The following is an 18,054-nucleotide window of genomic DNA, read 5'->3' as shown; positions in this document are numbered from 1 at the left end:
TAAACCACCTGGGGTTCCTCCTGCACATCTACCACTTCTGCTTTACATTAGCTTTCCTCAACAACTTAGTTCCTGGGCTGCCTGATGCAAGATGACAACCTGAATCCTGGATTATTGTGGGACAAAGAACCCAGAATTTAAACCATGACATGTTGTTGGGTTGTGTAAGCCATGAACGGGCATTACTTGAGAATCAGGTAACCTTATCCAGTTAAACCTTTATGGATAACTGCCCTACCCATAAGGGGTTCTGCCACTACAAAAGCTCAGTGAGAAGAAATGTTTTACCCTTGTCTTATTAAACTACAGATTTCCACTGAATCAACTCAAAGGTTTCAAAAACAGATTGGACTGATAATTGGGAAGGATGGCATGGTCCTGTCCTGCTACATTTTAAAGACTAAGCTCAGCTATTGAGGCCCTTATATGTATAGCCTAAACTAGCCTTAAGTGCTAGTTTTCCTTATCTCACAGAATAAATATGTTAATGACAATCTGAACTTAATTTCCATTGATACAAAACAGAACATTACAAACACACATCTTTAGTTTAACAAGAGCTCATAATTAAAAAAATAATTCACCTTTATTAATAATGCAAAAAATGGAATAGCACAGACTGAAATGGTTTCAGCACTTTCATAGTAAGACAGAATAGCAGCACTGAAAATTGGTTTTGTCTATATGTTATGTTTATATCATAGGCACTGGTCCAAACTTATGAACACACCTGGAAAAAAATCAGGTTTTTTACCAAGTTAATTATGAAAGTAGGAAAATAGTAAACATTTTTTTACATGAAAGAAAAGCTATTGTAAGCTATGGTTCATACTGAAAGGAAAGGAGAACATCATAGTGAATTTCCCCAGCTCCAAAAACACAGCACTACAGCAACTGTGCACAATTCTATCTTCTGAACATAAAAGTCATAAAGCCAGAAGCCATAGGGACGCATAGCACCACACAATGTTTCTTAACAGTAGTGCTGCAGCCAGTTTACTATTCAGCTCAGGCAAGCTGCAACTTGAGCAGCGGTTGCAAAATTATTACAGTAAAACAGATGTTCTTTGATTTTTGCATATTGATACAAAATTGCAGTACTAAGAATAATTTAAATAATTATCCTGAATATTAAGGATATGTGATCCATAGTGAAGAATCCCTCATTTAAAGTCATGATTCTATGTCTTTTTTACCCCAACATCTAACTCTGGAAAATTGAAGATGATACCCCTTCAACCACCACCGCATTATTCAACGATTTATGCATGCCTGAGTAGAAACAGGATCTCTCTCCATTTTTCTCTCTGGGAAAGGAAACTTAAACTAGAGATGGATATTCTACTATTTACTTCACTCACCAAAAGAGCCAAACTTTTTCTATGCTCTCTGCAAATGATGCTCCCAGACTAAACAACTGCCTTTTTATTCTTTCCAAGAGCTTCTAGAATCTGCATCCTAGGTATCCCTGGTAACAGCAGCCAGCCAACATAATATCCCATGACACTGGCCAACTTAACTGTGCAATAAAATGCATGGTAGGGCCTTTTCGCTCAAGCTTCACCCCAAATGAGTTGGAAACTGAGGCAAACTAATGAAAAGCAAGGCAGTGGTACTATAAGGTACTAACAGAATTCCCCCACACACACTACCAACCAATTATTTTATTTATTAGAATAAAACTATACTGCACACTCTAGAGTGAAAGCAATGAGGTCATGTTTACTATCAAATAAAAACAAAGGCAACACAAAAATATTAATTTTACTTGAAGAGTTTTATCTCACACACTTCCATTTGGTCTCAAAGAAGAAAATCAAAAAATTAAATTAATTTAATTTAGCACACATTAGAGTGCATTTAGCAACTCAAAAAAGACTCAGCCAAATATTTTTCAAGTCTTAACATTCTGAGAACATACTTACTCATCCACAAGTTTTAAATTTAAACTAATTACAAAAGAATCAGATGACATTCCAAAACAAAAACAATTAATTTAAAAGAAACAACTAATTACCACTCTTGACAACATTTTGAATCTTTCTTCCAAAGGGAGCTCAGAATGCAAGTATGCTGGCAACCCATGTACAAGAAGTACCCTTTACTAGCTCAAAATGGAGTTTGGAGTTCTTAATGCAGCTACGAATGAACAGAAACACTTCTACAATGGGGCAGGTTCAATGGACTTTTTCAGTTTCAGACCTAAAGACTTGACAGTGGTACATTCCACATTAGGGATCATTAGGACACAGATCAGAAATAAAACTGGCAACATTGGTATGCCTTTAAATAAATCCATGGTGTGACAACAGTTTGAAAACTTTGTACATTTCCCACTGCCAAACCAAAAAAAAAAAAAATTAGAACTGAACAAGTGGCAAACGAGCAGAAACAAAAAATGATAAGAGGGCTGGAGCAACTCCACTATGAGACAGTAATTTAAGGCTTTTGGGTCAGAATAGGAGGGATATGGTAAAAGTCAATAGATGTTTTTCTCCTCCAAAATACCAGAACTGAATGACATCTAGAGAAAGATTCAGGACCAACACAATTAGATATTTCTTCATACAATGCCTAATGGATGATCTTCAGCTTTGACGGCTTTAAATGGGGATTAGATAAATCCATGTAAAATAAGTAATATTCATGATGAGCATATATTCAGATGCTTCTGAATACCAATCACTGGGGAATAGTGAAAGAGGACTATCATCCTCATGTCCCACTTCTGAGTTTCTTAAATCTATACAGTCATCTATCAAGATCTGACACAAAGTTAGAGCCCTAACTTATCTCACCTTAGAGCCCTTTCTCACCTTCTGTAAGGTTTTCAATGCTTGCTACCCTGGCTCCTAGGTGAAACAATATTTTTCATCACTGAAAAACACCACCACCACCACCAACAGTATTACTCTGTCCCTGAGATTTCAGATTACTACTCTAAAGACTCAAATGATATTTGCCACATTCCAAGTTGAATCCATATATTATGGACTGGCCAGAGCAACAAAAACAGCCAAGGGACCCAGCTCAATATTTTTAACAGTTCCTTAAACCAGAAATTAATTTTTGAAAAACTGCTAAGCACTAACTTAGGAAAGCATCATGAAAAGCTGTCAGTCTCATAATGACTTACAAAGAAGGCCACTGAAATAGACTGCAAATTGTAGCTACCTAGCAGCATTCAAGCCTTTCAGATTCTGAACACTTCTTTAATTTGAATCTTAGTATCAAGCAGTGATATGAGTACTTCCTTTTTCCACTAAAAATTTTCCACTATGTAAGTTCATAAGTAAAAATCAGTCATAGAATAGTAGAGTCGGAAGAGTCATGAAGGTCATAGGGTCCAGCCCCCTGCTTTTGAAGGTCACCAATTTATACCATTCCACCCAGATGATTGTCCAGTTTCTTTTTGAATGTCTCTAGTGTGGGAAAGCCATGACCTCTCTAGGCATCTGGTTCTGCTGTCGCATTGCTCTGGCAGTGAGGAAAATTTCCCTGATATCTAGCCTGAATCTGAGCTATCACAACTTGAGTTCCATGTTCTACTCTCTAGTACAAATGAGATGAGATACTGACATTCCTCTTTATGAAAGTCTTTAAGGTACTTATAAAGGGATATCATGTCCCCCCTCAGTCTTCTTTCCTCAAAATTGAACATACCCAGTTTTCTCAGTCTCTCCTCACAGGGCATTATTTCCAAACCCCAAATCATTTTCGTTGCTCTCCTTTGGACACTTTAGAATCTTCTGCAGCTTTCTTAAATCTTGGTGGCCAGCACTAGACACAGTAACCTAGATACCAGTCTTAGGTACACTTAGCCATTTCAAGACTGAAATCCATGTTTCACAGACAATTCACCTATTGATATACATACGTCTCAGTGTGAAATGGAACTGTGATATCAAAACTGAAAGTGCCCAACCACCTCATTGGAAGTCAGGTGTTTTTGACTGCTAAAATTAATTTAGTGCATCCTTCCCCATACTGGTACATTCCAGCTATACGGACTGAAGAATGCCTGAAGTTCTAATCAAGATACAGTCGTATAGTGATACCTCGGCTCACGAATGCCTCAGTTCATGACCAAATTGGGTCGCAAACAGAAATTTCAGAAAAAATTTTCCTCAGGTCGTGAACTCCACATTGGGTGACAATTGTGATCATGCCCATCTTCCCTCCACAGGCACGATCGCGGTTGTGCTGGGGGGGGGGGGGGAGATGGCAGCAATCGTGCCCGTCTCCCCCCCGAGCACGCCCGCAATCGCGCCCATCTTCCCTGCATGAGCACACCTGCAATCAAACCCATCTCTTCGATCGCATGCGATTGCACACGTCTTCTGTTATTAAAAAAATATTTACACAATGGATTAACCTTATTTACATTTAACTGTATTTATCTGATTTATATCCTGCCTTTTCCTACAAAGGACTCGAGGCAGCTTACAGCATTCTCCTCCTCCCTCTTATCCCCACAACAGCAACCCTGTGAGGTAGGTTGGGCTGAGAGTCTGTGACTGGCCCAAAGTCACCCAGTTGGCTCCACGGCTGAGTGGGGACTAGACCCAGATCATCTGAGTCCCAGTCCCATGCTCTTAACCACTACACCATATTGGCTCTTATGCGGAAATTTGACTTGGCTCACAACCAATTTGAGTTGCGACCAGAGTCCTGGAACGGATTAAGTTTGTGAGCCAAGGTACCAATGTATCTGAATAGCACCAAGTTTGTAACAGCATGCAAGTTTTCACTACTCTTGACTTTTTCTACATATAAACAACAGGTGCATTCACACATCACTCTAAGCAAGCCTGTATGTAAGCTATGGTGGCTAGTTATTCACAGCACAACCTAGAGTACTTCAAATACATGATCAGGATTTCTCTGGCTTGCTCTCTCCCCTTCTTCCTCATACTTCCAGTTGACACCAGCATATAACCTAGGGGAGTTCATGGCAAAGCCTGTCTGGTCTCCTTGTCCCAGACCCCTCCCTGCTCCCAGAAGTCTGCAGCTTTCTTGTTTGGTGCCTCAAAAACAAGCAATTCTAGTCACAATTCTTTGTCATAAGAATTATTATTTTTGTTAATTTTTCACAAGTGCACACTTTGGGCTGCTTGATATACATAGTCTTACCTGGTCAAATCTTACCTACTTTTCTGGTGTGTTTTAACTGGCAAAAGAATCAGGTGTGAACAACTGTGAGAGAACTAATAGTAAGAGAAAGGAGGGACCAAACAGGGCAAGTCAATAGCATGTTAGATGGAGTGGGGAGTCAAAGTAGAAAGCACACACAGATACTTCCCCCTTGGTGATGTGATCATCTCAATTTTGTTAAACTGATACTTCTTAGACCCTTCTACCTTTTCAACCCCCAACTTTCTAGCCCCTCCAGAAAAGAGACATTCACTCCCTCTTTTGGATAATTACTGCCCTTTTAAAAAAGACTGGAATTTTAAACTACCCTGAAAAGTTGGTTGCATGAGATGAAGTGAATGGGGCCACTTTAGGGTGGACAAAGTCATCCCATTAGTCCCATCCATTTCCATTACCCTCAAAGGTTTTTCTTTTGGGGGGGGGGTGGCTATTTACATAAATGTTGCTTCTGCTTGCTTCCCATCCATTAAATTTGCATACATTTTGCTGCTTTTTAAAAAACTGCCAGAGAACTGCAATAACTACAACCCCCTCCAAAGAAAAACCAAAAGCTGTAAAAAGGGGGGGGGGGAATTAGCATCTCCCTTTCTGGAGAAGCTAGAGCATTGGAAAAGTGTTAAGGAGTGGAGAATGCTAGGAATTATCAGTTGATTGCTTAAAACCAAGAAGTTCACATCAAGAAAGACGTACATCTGTATATTTATTCCTTTGGCTCCCCATGCTCCATTTTCACTGTTTCTCCATTTTCTTCTGACTTTCCCTAATGCTGAAATACACAGGGGAACTAAACTGACTACTCATATGGGACATGGCAAGTTCTAGAAAAATAAGCCAGCCCATGGAAAAGGCTCGGGGTTCAAATAACACAACAGTCCTCCACAGCTAACTGCCCAGGATGAATTGCCATATGAATGTAAGGGAAAGTACATGACATGTGCTATGGGTCCAGATGCTTTGGCCTACAACTCTCATTACCTTAACCAACATCTCCTAGAAAACTTACTGTCTGAAGCACTGCAGCTAGGTGGCCTTAAATCAAGCCTCCGATTTGCAGGATGGGAGAATCACAGAAGGGAAGATCATCTCCATGTTTCTTTCACTCTGCACAGACAGGCTAACCCTAATCCTTTAAGTCTGAAGGGTTATGGACAACCATCCTGGACTGCACTGTTAATGGCTTAACTTATGACACATACCTAGAACATCATGTGTGGTCCTTCTTATGTAATGGTAGTCTATTTTTATCCATACAATTTCGAGGAAAGTAGCAGCTTATGTTTGGTTTCAGATGCTGTATTCTTGACTGGTCTTCACTCTGTTGCCCCTTTTTTCACATATTTAATCCATCCTTTTCCAGAAGGTTTCTCCTGCACACAGGGTGGTATGTGCAACCAAAGGACTCTTCGAAAGGGTCCAAAATAGCAATCAGTTAGAACCAGGTGGCATATCAACATTAAGCCATAAATGTGATTTTAGTAAGTAAATTGCTCCATCTTGCACTTATTACCTGGGGAAAATCCCCTTTCCAGCACAGATTTATCTTGAAACACTAACATAAGCTAACACAACTTATGCTACAGAGACTTTACCCTGCTTCTCGACCTTCAGCATAGAGTACTAACCAGTCATCCTTAATTATGGTGCATTCAAATCTTGGCTACAGTCATTACAAACTACACGACAAATTCTATTGCATATCTGTCAGCCAAGCACAAAGAGGTGAGGCATTAGGGAAAGTTCCTTGCTCAAAACCCTATGGGCCAAATGTTGGGCCAGGTATGATGAGTGGCCCAGAGGTTCTCCATCCCTAGTTTACGCTTAACAGTCAAGAAATACAGGAGGAGACATGAAAATATAGGCTTTCTACAGACATGAGGAAGTAATAAAAGTTGGAAAAATAACCGTTCAGAAAATTATCTGTCAATTAAACTGTCCACTGCAGTACTTTAATATTTGGTTTTGGTTACAAACTAAAAAAGGCCTGACTTAAAACTGACAGCTCTGAAAAAATGGTTCCTGTCATGAAGTGACATCACAATAAATCTCTATATTTTTTCTCTTTTTTGTGGGCAATGTTGGAAATTCCTGTTAAGTTGATCCCCCACCCCATTTAAAAATAATAATTTTCTTTATATTTTTTAGTCCAGCTTATAACTCACAAGGCAACTTACATAGGTTAACAAAACATGAAATATTAGCATTAAATTCCTTCAAAACCATTATGCAACACTTAAAACCCTGAGAATCTCATTGCAAAGGGGAGAAAAGTACCTCTTTCCATCACTTTGCTTGCCCTTGACAGATCACCTTTTGACAGGTATCAGAGTAAAACAGAATTAAGAGTAAATTCATTTGTAGCCTCTCTGTGTCAATGTTCAGCACTGGTACTTGATGCACTTTGAAAGCAGGTAGCCCCCCCCCCCATGGGGTGTTTGGGGAATTCATTTGGGGGTAGGCATCCCGTGGATTCCCTGGGTTCAGCAGCCCAGAGCCCAAGTTCCTGGTGAGCACTCCCAATTTCACAGGGTGCTCACCAGGAATTTAGCCCAGTGAGAATAGTACCTCGTACACTGGCTAACAGAACCCCACTTTCACATCATGAAGCTGCTGGAAAGATTGCTGGTTGTCCAACTGGGGATCCACAAGCATTTGAGGACTTCCTCTTGGCCTGCATTGCATGGCAGGGCAGATCCAAGCATGAGAGGAAGTCCAAAGATGCTAGAGAAAGATTCTGAGAGGGTTTGTCTGAACCACACCTCCACCAAAACATAGGCCAGATGAGACTTCCCATGTTCAGAACTGCAGAACTGTAGCAACTTTGAAGCTATGCAAAACTCATTAAAAAGAACTAGCAAAAGAATTTTGAGTGCAATTTTTAAAGGGTGGCAAACCAGTGACAGTAAAGAACTAATGTGCTACTTGCACATTTTGAAAGGGTGTTACTGATGGTAGCATGGGCAAAATCACAAAGATCCTCATCATCTTTGCTAGTCAAAGAAAGGTGACTGACCTGCATAAACACCCAGGGAAATTAAACAGAGCTTACTGGAATACAATGGAAGTTATAAGATTCTCTAAAACTAAAGGGGAAGAGAATGGATTTTAAAAGTAAACTCTGTCACAGAATGTTGGTGCTGTGTTTGAAGGAAAATACAGAAACATGCAGAAACACACTTGATTTACCTAATGGACTGGAATCAAGAAGAGACTTCCAAGCTTACAAGTTTTGTGCCTATCTTCTTCCATTATTTGTTATATAAAGCAGTAGAGACAAGATTTTATTTTTTATTTTTCCTTCAGATCTTGTAAACAGAAACCTATTTCTCAATTATTCCTTTTTGACATTTCAACATTTTGGGGGTTTCTCTGCCATCCTCCCTTTTAATCCTTGATTTTCTCATGTCTACTGATACCTCCCTCTCTTGTATGATTCATACCACAACATCACAGGTTTTAAAACCCTCAGTTGTTGTGAATGAAGTGGGAGCCAGCAGGCATGCTGGTACCTGCTGCCTAATAATTCAAGCTACTATTATGATCACCTGATCATAGTAGCAGCTTTTTAGTATGTACTAGTGAGACACAAGCATCACACATACAAAGGAAAAATTGATAAATTTAAACATACTCCTTGGCACAATGGATTTTGAGTATCATCTTAACAACTCTCTAATTGTTAATATGTCAGAACAGGTTTATTATTTCATGTTCTAACAGAAGTGTCAAATGAATGATACAGATATTGATTTTTCCCCTACCCACCAAACACCAAGACATCTGTGCAAAACTTAAGAGAACTCAAAATTTACACTACTTTGGCATCTGACTTAGCATTTAAGCAAATAAACTCAAATCCAAATTGTGTTAGTAATGACCAGTGCTACACAGCAGTTAAGTGTCCAAGAATCGGTGATTTTTACAGACCTACCTTAGAAAATGCACATTTCATGCAGCAAGCTGCTACTAATTGCAAAGATCCTACTAATTCTAACCTTGGTAGCCAGGCAAGATCACTGACCCTGACCCTCTAAGGATAACAAAGAAACTGAGCAAGTCAGAAGGAGTCTCCCAGGCCATCTAGTCTGACCCCCAGCTCCAGCCAGCTCTGCTCATGACATGCCTACCACGTGCATGTCCAGCCTATCTCCCTCACAATGGGGCATCAACCACCTGCCATGGAAGCCCATTCCATACCCTAGGGGTCCTAACTGTCAGGAAGTACTTCCTGGCATCCAAATTGAACCATGGTTCCTTGGACTTGGCTCCGTTGGAGTGCATCCTGCCTTCCTCTGCAGTGGAGAACAGGTCTCTACCCACCTCCGTGTGACAACCCCTCATGTCTATACGTCGCCAACAGATCCCATCACTCTCCTCTTCTCCAGGCTGAAAAGACCTAGTTCCCTCAGTCTCACCTCATACAGCTTTCCCTGTAATCTGGCCACCATCCTTGTGGCCCTACACTGCACTGAATCTAACCTGGCTATATCCTTCCTGTAATGTGGAGCCCAGAACTGAACACAATGCTCCAGTTGTGGGCACACCAGAGTCATATAGAGTGGCAGTAATACCTCTCTCGATCTAGAAGCCACACTTCTGGCTATGCAACCAAGGGTGGCGTTCGCCCTCTTAACCATCGCATCACACTGCTGACTCATGTTCAGTCTGCAGTCAACCAACACCCTGAGATCCCTTTCACAGGTGCTGCTTTCCAGCCACTTATCCCCTAACTAGTACTTATGACACCTATTCTATGCCCCAAGTGCAAGACCTTGCACTTATCCACACTGAACACCATCCTGTTGTCTCCTGCCCACTTCCATAGTCTGTCCAGATCCTTTTGGATCTGGAGTACCTGCTCTCCAGTTGTGGCCACTGTCCCCATTTTAGTATCGTCTACAAATTTGATCAGCAGACTGTTCACCCCTTCTTCTATGACATTTATGAAAAGATTGTATAAGATCAGTCCCAGGACAGAGCCCTAGGAGACCCCGCTTGTCACTGCTGCCATCCTGATGATTCCACACTAATAGTTACCCTCTGCTTTTGGTCAGTCGACCATGCCCTAATCCACTGGACAGTGCATTGGTTTATCCCAACACTCCTCAATTTCTCAACCAGGATATCATGCAGCACTTTGGCAAAGGCCTTGCTGAAATCAAGGGAAACCACATCGACTGCATCCCCTCCATATAACCACCTTGAAACCTTGTCGCAGAATTACACAAGGTCTGTCAGGCAGGACCTGGTTTTGCGGAAGCCATGTTGTGTGGCTGCCAATCTTTTTTCCCTATCTAGGGACTCCAGAGCCTTTCCTACAATGAACGTAAGGCTAACCGAACGTAAGGCTAACCGATCTAATAATGAACGTAAGGCTAACCGATTCCCCATGTCCCCTCTACTACCCATCCTTTTTGAAAATTGAGACCACTGACACCACCCTCCAGTCCTCTGGAACCTCACCCGTTCTCCATGAGGTCTCAAAAGTGGAGGCCAGCAGGCGCAAGAGGACCCCCGCCAACTCCCAAAGCACTCTCAGGTGTAACCCATCAGGGCCTGGCACCCTTGCAGTGTCCAGTACCCTGCAGAGCTCCTCGACTTCTAGGGGGGATGACTTCAATTTGTGCCCCTAAGTCCCCAGCGTCCTCTGATCCCCATGTGGATCTCCCCTGTCCTGCTTTGGGGAGAACACAGAGGCTAAATAATCATTTAGTACCTGTGCTTGTTCCTTCACATCAGTCACTGAATCCCCTTCCTCCTTATTAAGAGGTCCCACTGCCTGTCTCCCCTTCCTCTTGCTATTTACATGTTGATAGAAACCCTTTCTGCTCCTGATATTCTTTGCAGGTCTCAGCTCATAAGCATCCTTAGCCTTGTGAAGAATCCTTCTGCAACAGGTCTCCTCCTCCCAGTATACCCTTTTGTCTATTTGCCCCAGTGCCCATGTCCTAAGGAGGTGGATAAGATTGTCTATTATTATCTGATGCCATTCTTAGTCTTAAGAAGTCCCACTATTTTCAAATGCCTCCAAAACCCAGCACAGGATCAGAGATGAATCCTCAGCACCATCTTGCTTTGTGCCTGGGGATATGTTCATCAGATTATAGTTTCCACTTTAAAGTACATTTGTGGATCCCTGACTAACAATTTGTGACAAAGGCTATTTCAGATCCATATGTTAGTGAAGAGATATTGCACATTCTAATAAGTACCTCCAGATATTCATATACTTCTGTTATTGTTAACGTAATGAACTTAAATTTCTTTTAAGATAAATTATAAGTCATTCAAACAAACACTTTAAATATATAGTAGCATTCACAGAACCATTTAATTCTGGATCAGGATGTCAGGAGAATTTAACAGCTGTTCTGGTATGCACCAAAAGATATCATGTGTGTCAGATTTTCCACTCAAAGGGACAAAAACCTTCTGGATCCATTATTTTGCCACCTGAACAGCAAAAGAGCACCTTGCCATCTGACACCAAGGTTAGAAGTCCTACATTTTGCATAAATGGCCTCTAAATGGGAGGGGATCGGGCCTAAAAAGCACTCAAAACTGTCCAAATCACCACAAGTATATAAGATCATTTCAAAATTAGTATTATGCTTAACTTCACAAAACTCACAGGATTACAGACATCCTAGGCAAGTCAGGAGAAACATGAAATCAAAGGTCACCTCTGTGCTCTTCCGGTCCTGCAAAACAGCTACACAGACAATTTCGGCTGGCTGACTGCAGCAGTTTGGAGGGGAATGGAAGCAGGCTGAAGTGTCACCAGGATACATTGCTTGTTGGCAGCATGGGGTTCTACACTCTATCCCTCTAGGATAGCTACTAGACCCCTTCTCTGGGTTTGCTCTGTGACCTCAGGGAAGCAGCCAGGAAAGGTCTTACTGTGCCAGCTCCAAGGGGTGGGGAGATTGGATGTCAGAGTGATTTCCGACCTTGAAGCTAGTGATCTGAACAATTTCATGGAACCTAGGTGTTGTGGTGTGTGTGTGTCATGTTTTCATTAAAAACAGCATGTACCAATATCTGTACTTGAGCAAATTTAGAGCTAATGAACAGTTGTAATCTCTCATATTTAGTTCTATGATAAGAAGTGGGTTGGCCAAGCCTGACCTGAGCGGTCACCACAGAAGAAACTAAGATAGCTTTTTGTGATTTGCTCAGCCACACAAAATGCTTGATATGAAAATGCTTCTTCATATGTAGCTTAATTCTTTCTGAACAAGTAAAGAACATATCATTCCCTTTTGCTCCCTTTCAAATGAAGGCTATGAAGGTTTTGCCAGGTACATTAACAGTGGTCTTATTGACAACTTGCTGTCTGATAGCTGCTTTTAACTCATTATACAATGGCTTAAACTACAGGGAAAGCTGGCTCTGTATAGCATCTGTTCAAGCAGCAAAAAAAAAAAAAAAAATGCATAGAAACATAGGAGGTCCATAAAATAAAAACACAATTCACCTGGATAAACTCACTTTGCAACTACAGATATCACACTACAACTTCTTATCTGTAGTGACACTACAAATAATTGTCTGAAACTATCAAACAGCCATAAAAGTCAGGCAGAGCCCCAAATTACTTGATATATATTAAATGAGCTTTTCAGTGAAGGCAAATGAATACATTCTAGTCCACTAACACTTTCTACCAGTACATTTGTTAATAACATCTTGCATCATGACCCAAGTCATTGCAGAACTTGCTTTCCCAGAAATTCACCAAAGCCAGCATGGGGTAGTAGTTAGTGCTGAGCTGGAACCTGGGAGACCCAGATTCTAGTCCTCACTAAGACAGGAGGCTCATTGAGTGACTATGGGTCAGTGACTGACTCTCATCTTAAACTACCTCACACAATTGCTATGATAGAATGGAGAAGAAAATTATACAAGCTGCCTTTAGTTCCTTGCAGGAAAAAGACAGGATCTAAATATAATAAATAAACCTCTTTCTGAACCACTGTAAGGTCTGTATGTATAAGCGACCAAAGTACACTGTGTTTTACAGAGTAACATAAGCAAGACAATGGTTTCTACACCAAAGAATTTGTAATCTTAATTTCAACAGTGGAAAAAAGTGTGACTGGAGATGCCAGAGAAACAAGGAATTCATGTTTCAATAGATTACCTACTTTCACTAGCTTTCAGCAGAGAGGACTAATCAGAAGTGAGGTAAAACCCTTCCCTAGCCTTTAAGGCCTGGGAAATCTACAAAACTTTTTGAAGTTACAAATAAATCATAACACTGATTAAAAACAGAACTAAAAATAGCTTCAGCTTTAACATGGACTGTGAAATAAAGGAAGAAGGGCCAAGGAGGAAAGCTAAGTCCTTCAAAGTTCCACAGCTGTTCTATTCACATGCTCTAGGCATTCTTACATAATATTTATTAAATATATGTAATAAATATATACACAATCAAGAATTATCAAGACGGTTAAGCATCTCTAGTGCAGAGTCTTAATTACTCAAGACTGCAGATATAAGAAGGCCAAATGGACAATACTTTGTCTGTACAACCTCCAGATATTTAAAAGGAGTTTTGGTTACTTTATACAACCAAAGTTTTCTTTTGTTTATAACTGATCTATGTTACTTCTATAATATCAGTCTTCTCCTTCCTAAGTTGCTAATATCTTTAGAAGTACCCATGATGTTAGCATCCCTTGTTCTTTGACTTCTCAAACTAAAATCAAACTGTGGCAACTTAGTCAGTGGTCCATATACCAGATAATGGGCAGCAATAGATTCTAGCCCTAACCCTTAAGGAGAAAGCAGAATATGGAACAGCAAGAAAAAGCACTACAAGATAGGGCTTTTACTTGCCCTATCTGGTACTACTAAAATCTACCGCTTTTAGTAGTACCAGATGGTGCTCAGTCGCCAGCCTAGAGAGAAAGTTAGTATATAGAATGAATAGCCTGGTTCACATGCAACTGTTAGTTATGATATGGGTGACTGAATTCTTGGTTGCTGTAATGTATGAATATGGCCATGCTAATAAACTATAGTTAGTTAACCAAAACTACCCCATAAAGAGAACATATAGTTTATTGTTGGATTGTGAACTCTTGCTTCTTTAAACTATAGGCTGATGGTACATTTGAACCCAGAACCAATTTTCATGAAATATTTTACAAGACTACAGAAACAGTTATGTCGAGAGCAGTTCGAAAAAACAGCTGTTCCACATGCAAATAGTCCAGTACCACAAAAGCATTTGGGATACAGAGAGGAAGAGGCTAAGAGATGCCCAGTTACAAGATGAAGATGCTTGGCTCAACAATGCTACAAGTGAAAAGGATACAGGAACTGTCTTGGATCACAGGCTGAATATGAATCAGCAATGTGATGCAGCTGCAGAAAATGCTAATGCTATATTGGGCTCCATTAATAGAAGTATTGCTTCTAAATCACATGAGGTGAGAGAGATGGCCGCTAGGAGGAGGGCCTTTTCTGCAGCCACTCCTCATATTTGGAACGCTCTCCCCAAGGAGATTCGCCTGGCACCTTCCTGGAGTTCTTTTCGGCACCAGCCAAAAACCTTCCTTTTAAAAAAACATTTCAATAACTAATTGCCATAAACCTTTGTTTGTATGTTTGTATGTTTATATTTTATTGTTGTTTTTAATGTGTTATGGTTTTTATTATGTTTTTATTGTGTTTTTCTCATGTTGTGAATAGCCCAGAGCTGTTGTGGCACAATTGGGCAGCATACAAATGTTTTAAATAAATAAAATAAGCTGGTTCCCCTCTATCCAACACTAGTTAGGCCCCATCCCAAGTACTGTGTCCAGATCTGGATACCATACTTCAAGAAAAATGTAGACAAACTGGTAAAAGTTCAGAGGAGGGCAACAAAGATAATCAGGGGACTGGAAACAAAGCCCTCTGAGGGAAGATTGAAAGAGCTGGGCATGTATAGCCTTCAGAAACCTGAGGAGAACTGTGATAGCACTTTCAAGTACTTGAAAGGCTGTCACACATAGGAAGCCTAGGATCTCTTCTCAATCATACCAAAATGCAGGACAAGGAATAATGGGCTTAAGTTACAGGAAGACAGATTCTAGCTAGACATCAGGAAAAAATTCCTGACTGTTAGAGCAATATGGCAATGGAACCAATTACCTAGGGAGGCTGTGGGCTCTCCCACATGGAAGGTATTCAAGAGGCAGTTGGACAGCCATCTGTCTGGGATGTTTTATTTTGGAGTTCTGCACTGAGCAGGGAGTTGGACCTAATGGCCTTATAAGGCCCTTCCAACTCTACTAATTTATGATTCTACAAAGGGATGCAGCCATGTACTGCATTTATATGAGAGGAGTAGCTATTCTGTCTCCACAGCAAGGATAGTGCCCTGAGTTGCTTTTGAGTTATTTACAAAGGATGCTAGTTAACTATCAAGCTATAAGGATACTCCACCTCCATTAATGGCTTTTTGTATGGCCAATCCCACACACAGCAGGGGTATAAAAGGACTGTGTCATGGGAGACAAAGCACCCAACCACTGAGCTATATATATTTATATACCACATGCACATGTGTCAGCTTTCCCATGGCATCTGAAGCCCTTTGGTTTGGGATTCCACCACACACAACACATTAGTACTGTTGTGCAGATACCCTGGCTACAACTACATTCATACATGGATCAGATAGATACCATTGCAAAATCATAAGTGCTTTAGCATATATGGCTTATTCTGATATGAACCTCCCTTGAGAACATAAAAGGTCCTCCTCATATACTTAATGAAAGATCATCCTTCCACACAGGTCATGAACACAGATTGAAGATCATATTCCTGATCTAATATTTAGCATGCAAGTATGTCCCCATTCTTTTTTTCTAATACAGTAGCACATAAGTACTGTAGAAATTCCCTGCCCTCAACACAATAGCACATGGGCTGAAGGCAAGTTACCATTTGTTATTCTATATTTTTTACAGGAATGCTCTTGAGAGGTAAGTCAAGATATCTCAGCCATCTGCCTATCCATCACAGTCCCTTTTCAACCCTGACCAACAAGATTGTGCCTTCCATTTAATCCATTTTCAAATGGAAAGCAGTATAAGATTATAGAGAAATTTCATTTAAGATAATTTCATTTATAATGTTTTCACTTTCAAGGGCCCAAATGTTTAATGCATAAAGCTACCAACATTTATATATAAACACGGAACAGTAAACAACCAACAAGTTCATAAGGTAAGCCAGGATTTGAACCCCGATCAACCATCCAGAGATAGACATGTCCCCACAGATATTTCTAATTGCCACATACAATGTCAGCATGAAAGCTATAATCTGGATGCAAATACATTAATTAGAGCTAAAGCATAAAAATGGTTCCTTTAAGTATCTATAATTTATATTAAGAGCAAGAGACAAGAACTTCTCACTTCAGCTCATCTTAAAGGCCTGCAGAGTCAACGATTCCAGGCGATCAGAGATCGCAACTAAAACACAAGCACGTATCAGGTTAGGGTGGGCGTCACGTTGGAAATGGGAGATTCTGGGCACTGGCCTAGGCACAAATAACGGGACCCTAACATAAACTGGGGCAAGCATAACTGGGGACCTCCGTGAGCACAGGTTTCTCTTTTCCCTCAGACAACAAACGAGAAAATCTTCCCTCAACACATATTCCAACCTTTTTCCCCTGAAGTCTCTTCCAACTGCACTCCCCACACACACCCGGCCCCAAATTGAACATCTCACACGAACGCCCCGAAGAGTACCCACTGCTTCAACCCCACTCCACACAATCAACCATGAGACAGAGGATCGGAGACCCCGCCAGCCGGTGGATTCCCAGCCCGCCCGACGTCCGCCAAATCTCCTCCTCCATAAGTCTTAAAGAGAACACACAAATCCAGCCATTCCGCCTCCTCTTACTGCGAACTACGCACTACGCAGAAGCCCCCGCTACTGCTGCTCCGCGTAACGCCAGCGCAGGCCCAGGCCCAGGCCCAGGCCATCTTCTTCCCCACACCCCGCGTCTCTCTTCAATGTGTTCGAGGCCTCCTGCCCGACGAGGCCCCATCCACACGATCGAGATCCTCCTGTCCCCCTCCCTCTGCTTTTTTCTCTGACGGAGCCGGCTCGGGCCTATACCTGCGGCCGTAGATTCCTCACTCGGTTAAAAGCCCCGTGCTCGCGCGCGAAGGCAGCCTCCGTCTCCCCTCACTGAGGCGACGGGGAAGATTAAAGCTCGAGCAGTATCTCCTCCTCACGCCGCGGCTTCTCCCTCCACCGTCCTCTGCTCCCGCAGCCCAAGCGCAAACAGCAGCACCGACATGTTGGGAGCCCCCGTCCCAGCGGCCGCTACTGGGCCCTCCCTCCTTCCCCGCCGCGCAACGTCAGAATGCACCGGGTGGGAGGAGGGGAAGAGCGCCCCCTCCCTACAAGTACCTCGGAGGATAGAGTCCTGCCGGCACCTTAAAAAAAAAAAAATCGTTAAACTCTATTGGTCGCAACGACGGTCCTTCACAGCTCATCTTACTACCCACATTTCCATTGGATTCTCTACCACACAGGCTCTCGCTTCCTACATCTCAATTGGCTCGATTACTTGCCACTTACTTTCTTAACCATTTCCTCAAATGCCCGTTGAATGCACGCGTTTACCTCAGCTTCGCAGCTATTGGTCACTGAAGCTGTCAATTAAATCTACTCTCTTCACCGTCCTCACCTATGCGCAATTAAAAAAAAACCCCCACAGGCTCTGCAGTATGGCATTTCATTGGCTAGACTAAATGCCAATTAACCCCCCCCCCAATTCCCCTAGTTCTTTCTTTTACTAAAACACAAACTGACTTCCTCCTATCCCCTTCCAATTTTACCTTTCTTACCATTGGATATAAAGGTTGTCCATCATACCTA

The 18,054-nt window shown here is 41.6% G+C and overlaps 1 protein-coding gene across 3 annotated transcripts in view; it reads right to left on the bottom strand.

Annotated features, from left to right (window-relative positions):
* The window catches only part of PPM1B (protein phosphatase, Mg2+/Mn2+ dependent 1B), a 49,301-nt gene extending 31,759 nt beyond the window's left edge, over positions 1-17,542 (bottom strand). The window contains exon 1 of one of the 3 annotated variants that reach the window (XM_044429687.1): positions 17,287-17,542. The gene's annotated coding sequence lies outside the window, so the exon portion shown is untranslated. Of the gene's footprint in view, positions 1-6,350; positions 7,615-17,286 lie in introns of those variants that run through there. The other 2 variants (XM_044429689.1, XM_044429688.1) reach the window with 2 other exon arrangements.
* Between the last annotated feature and the right edge of the window lie 512 nt (positions 17,543-18,054).

This window comes from Varanus komodoensis, unplaced genomic scaffold (assembly GCF_004798865.1).
Source record: "Varanus komodoensis strain SLA01 unplaced genomic scaffold, ASM479886v1 scaffold2, whole genome shotgun sequence".
Classification (NCBI taxonomy): Eukaryota; Metazoa; Chordata; class Lepidosauria; order Squamata; family Varanidae; genus Varanus; species Varanus komodoensis.
Note: the sequence above shows the minus strand (reverse complement) of the source record. Positions and strands in the feature narration are given on the sequence as shown.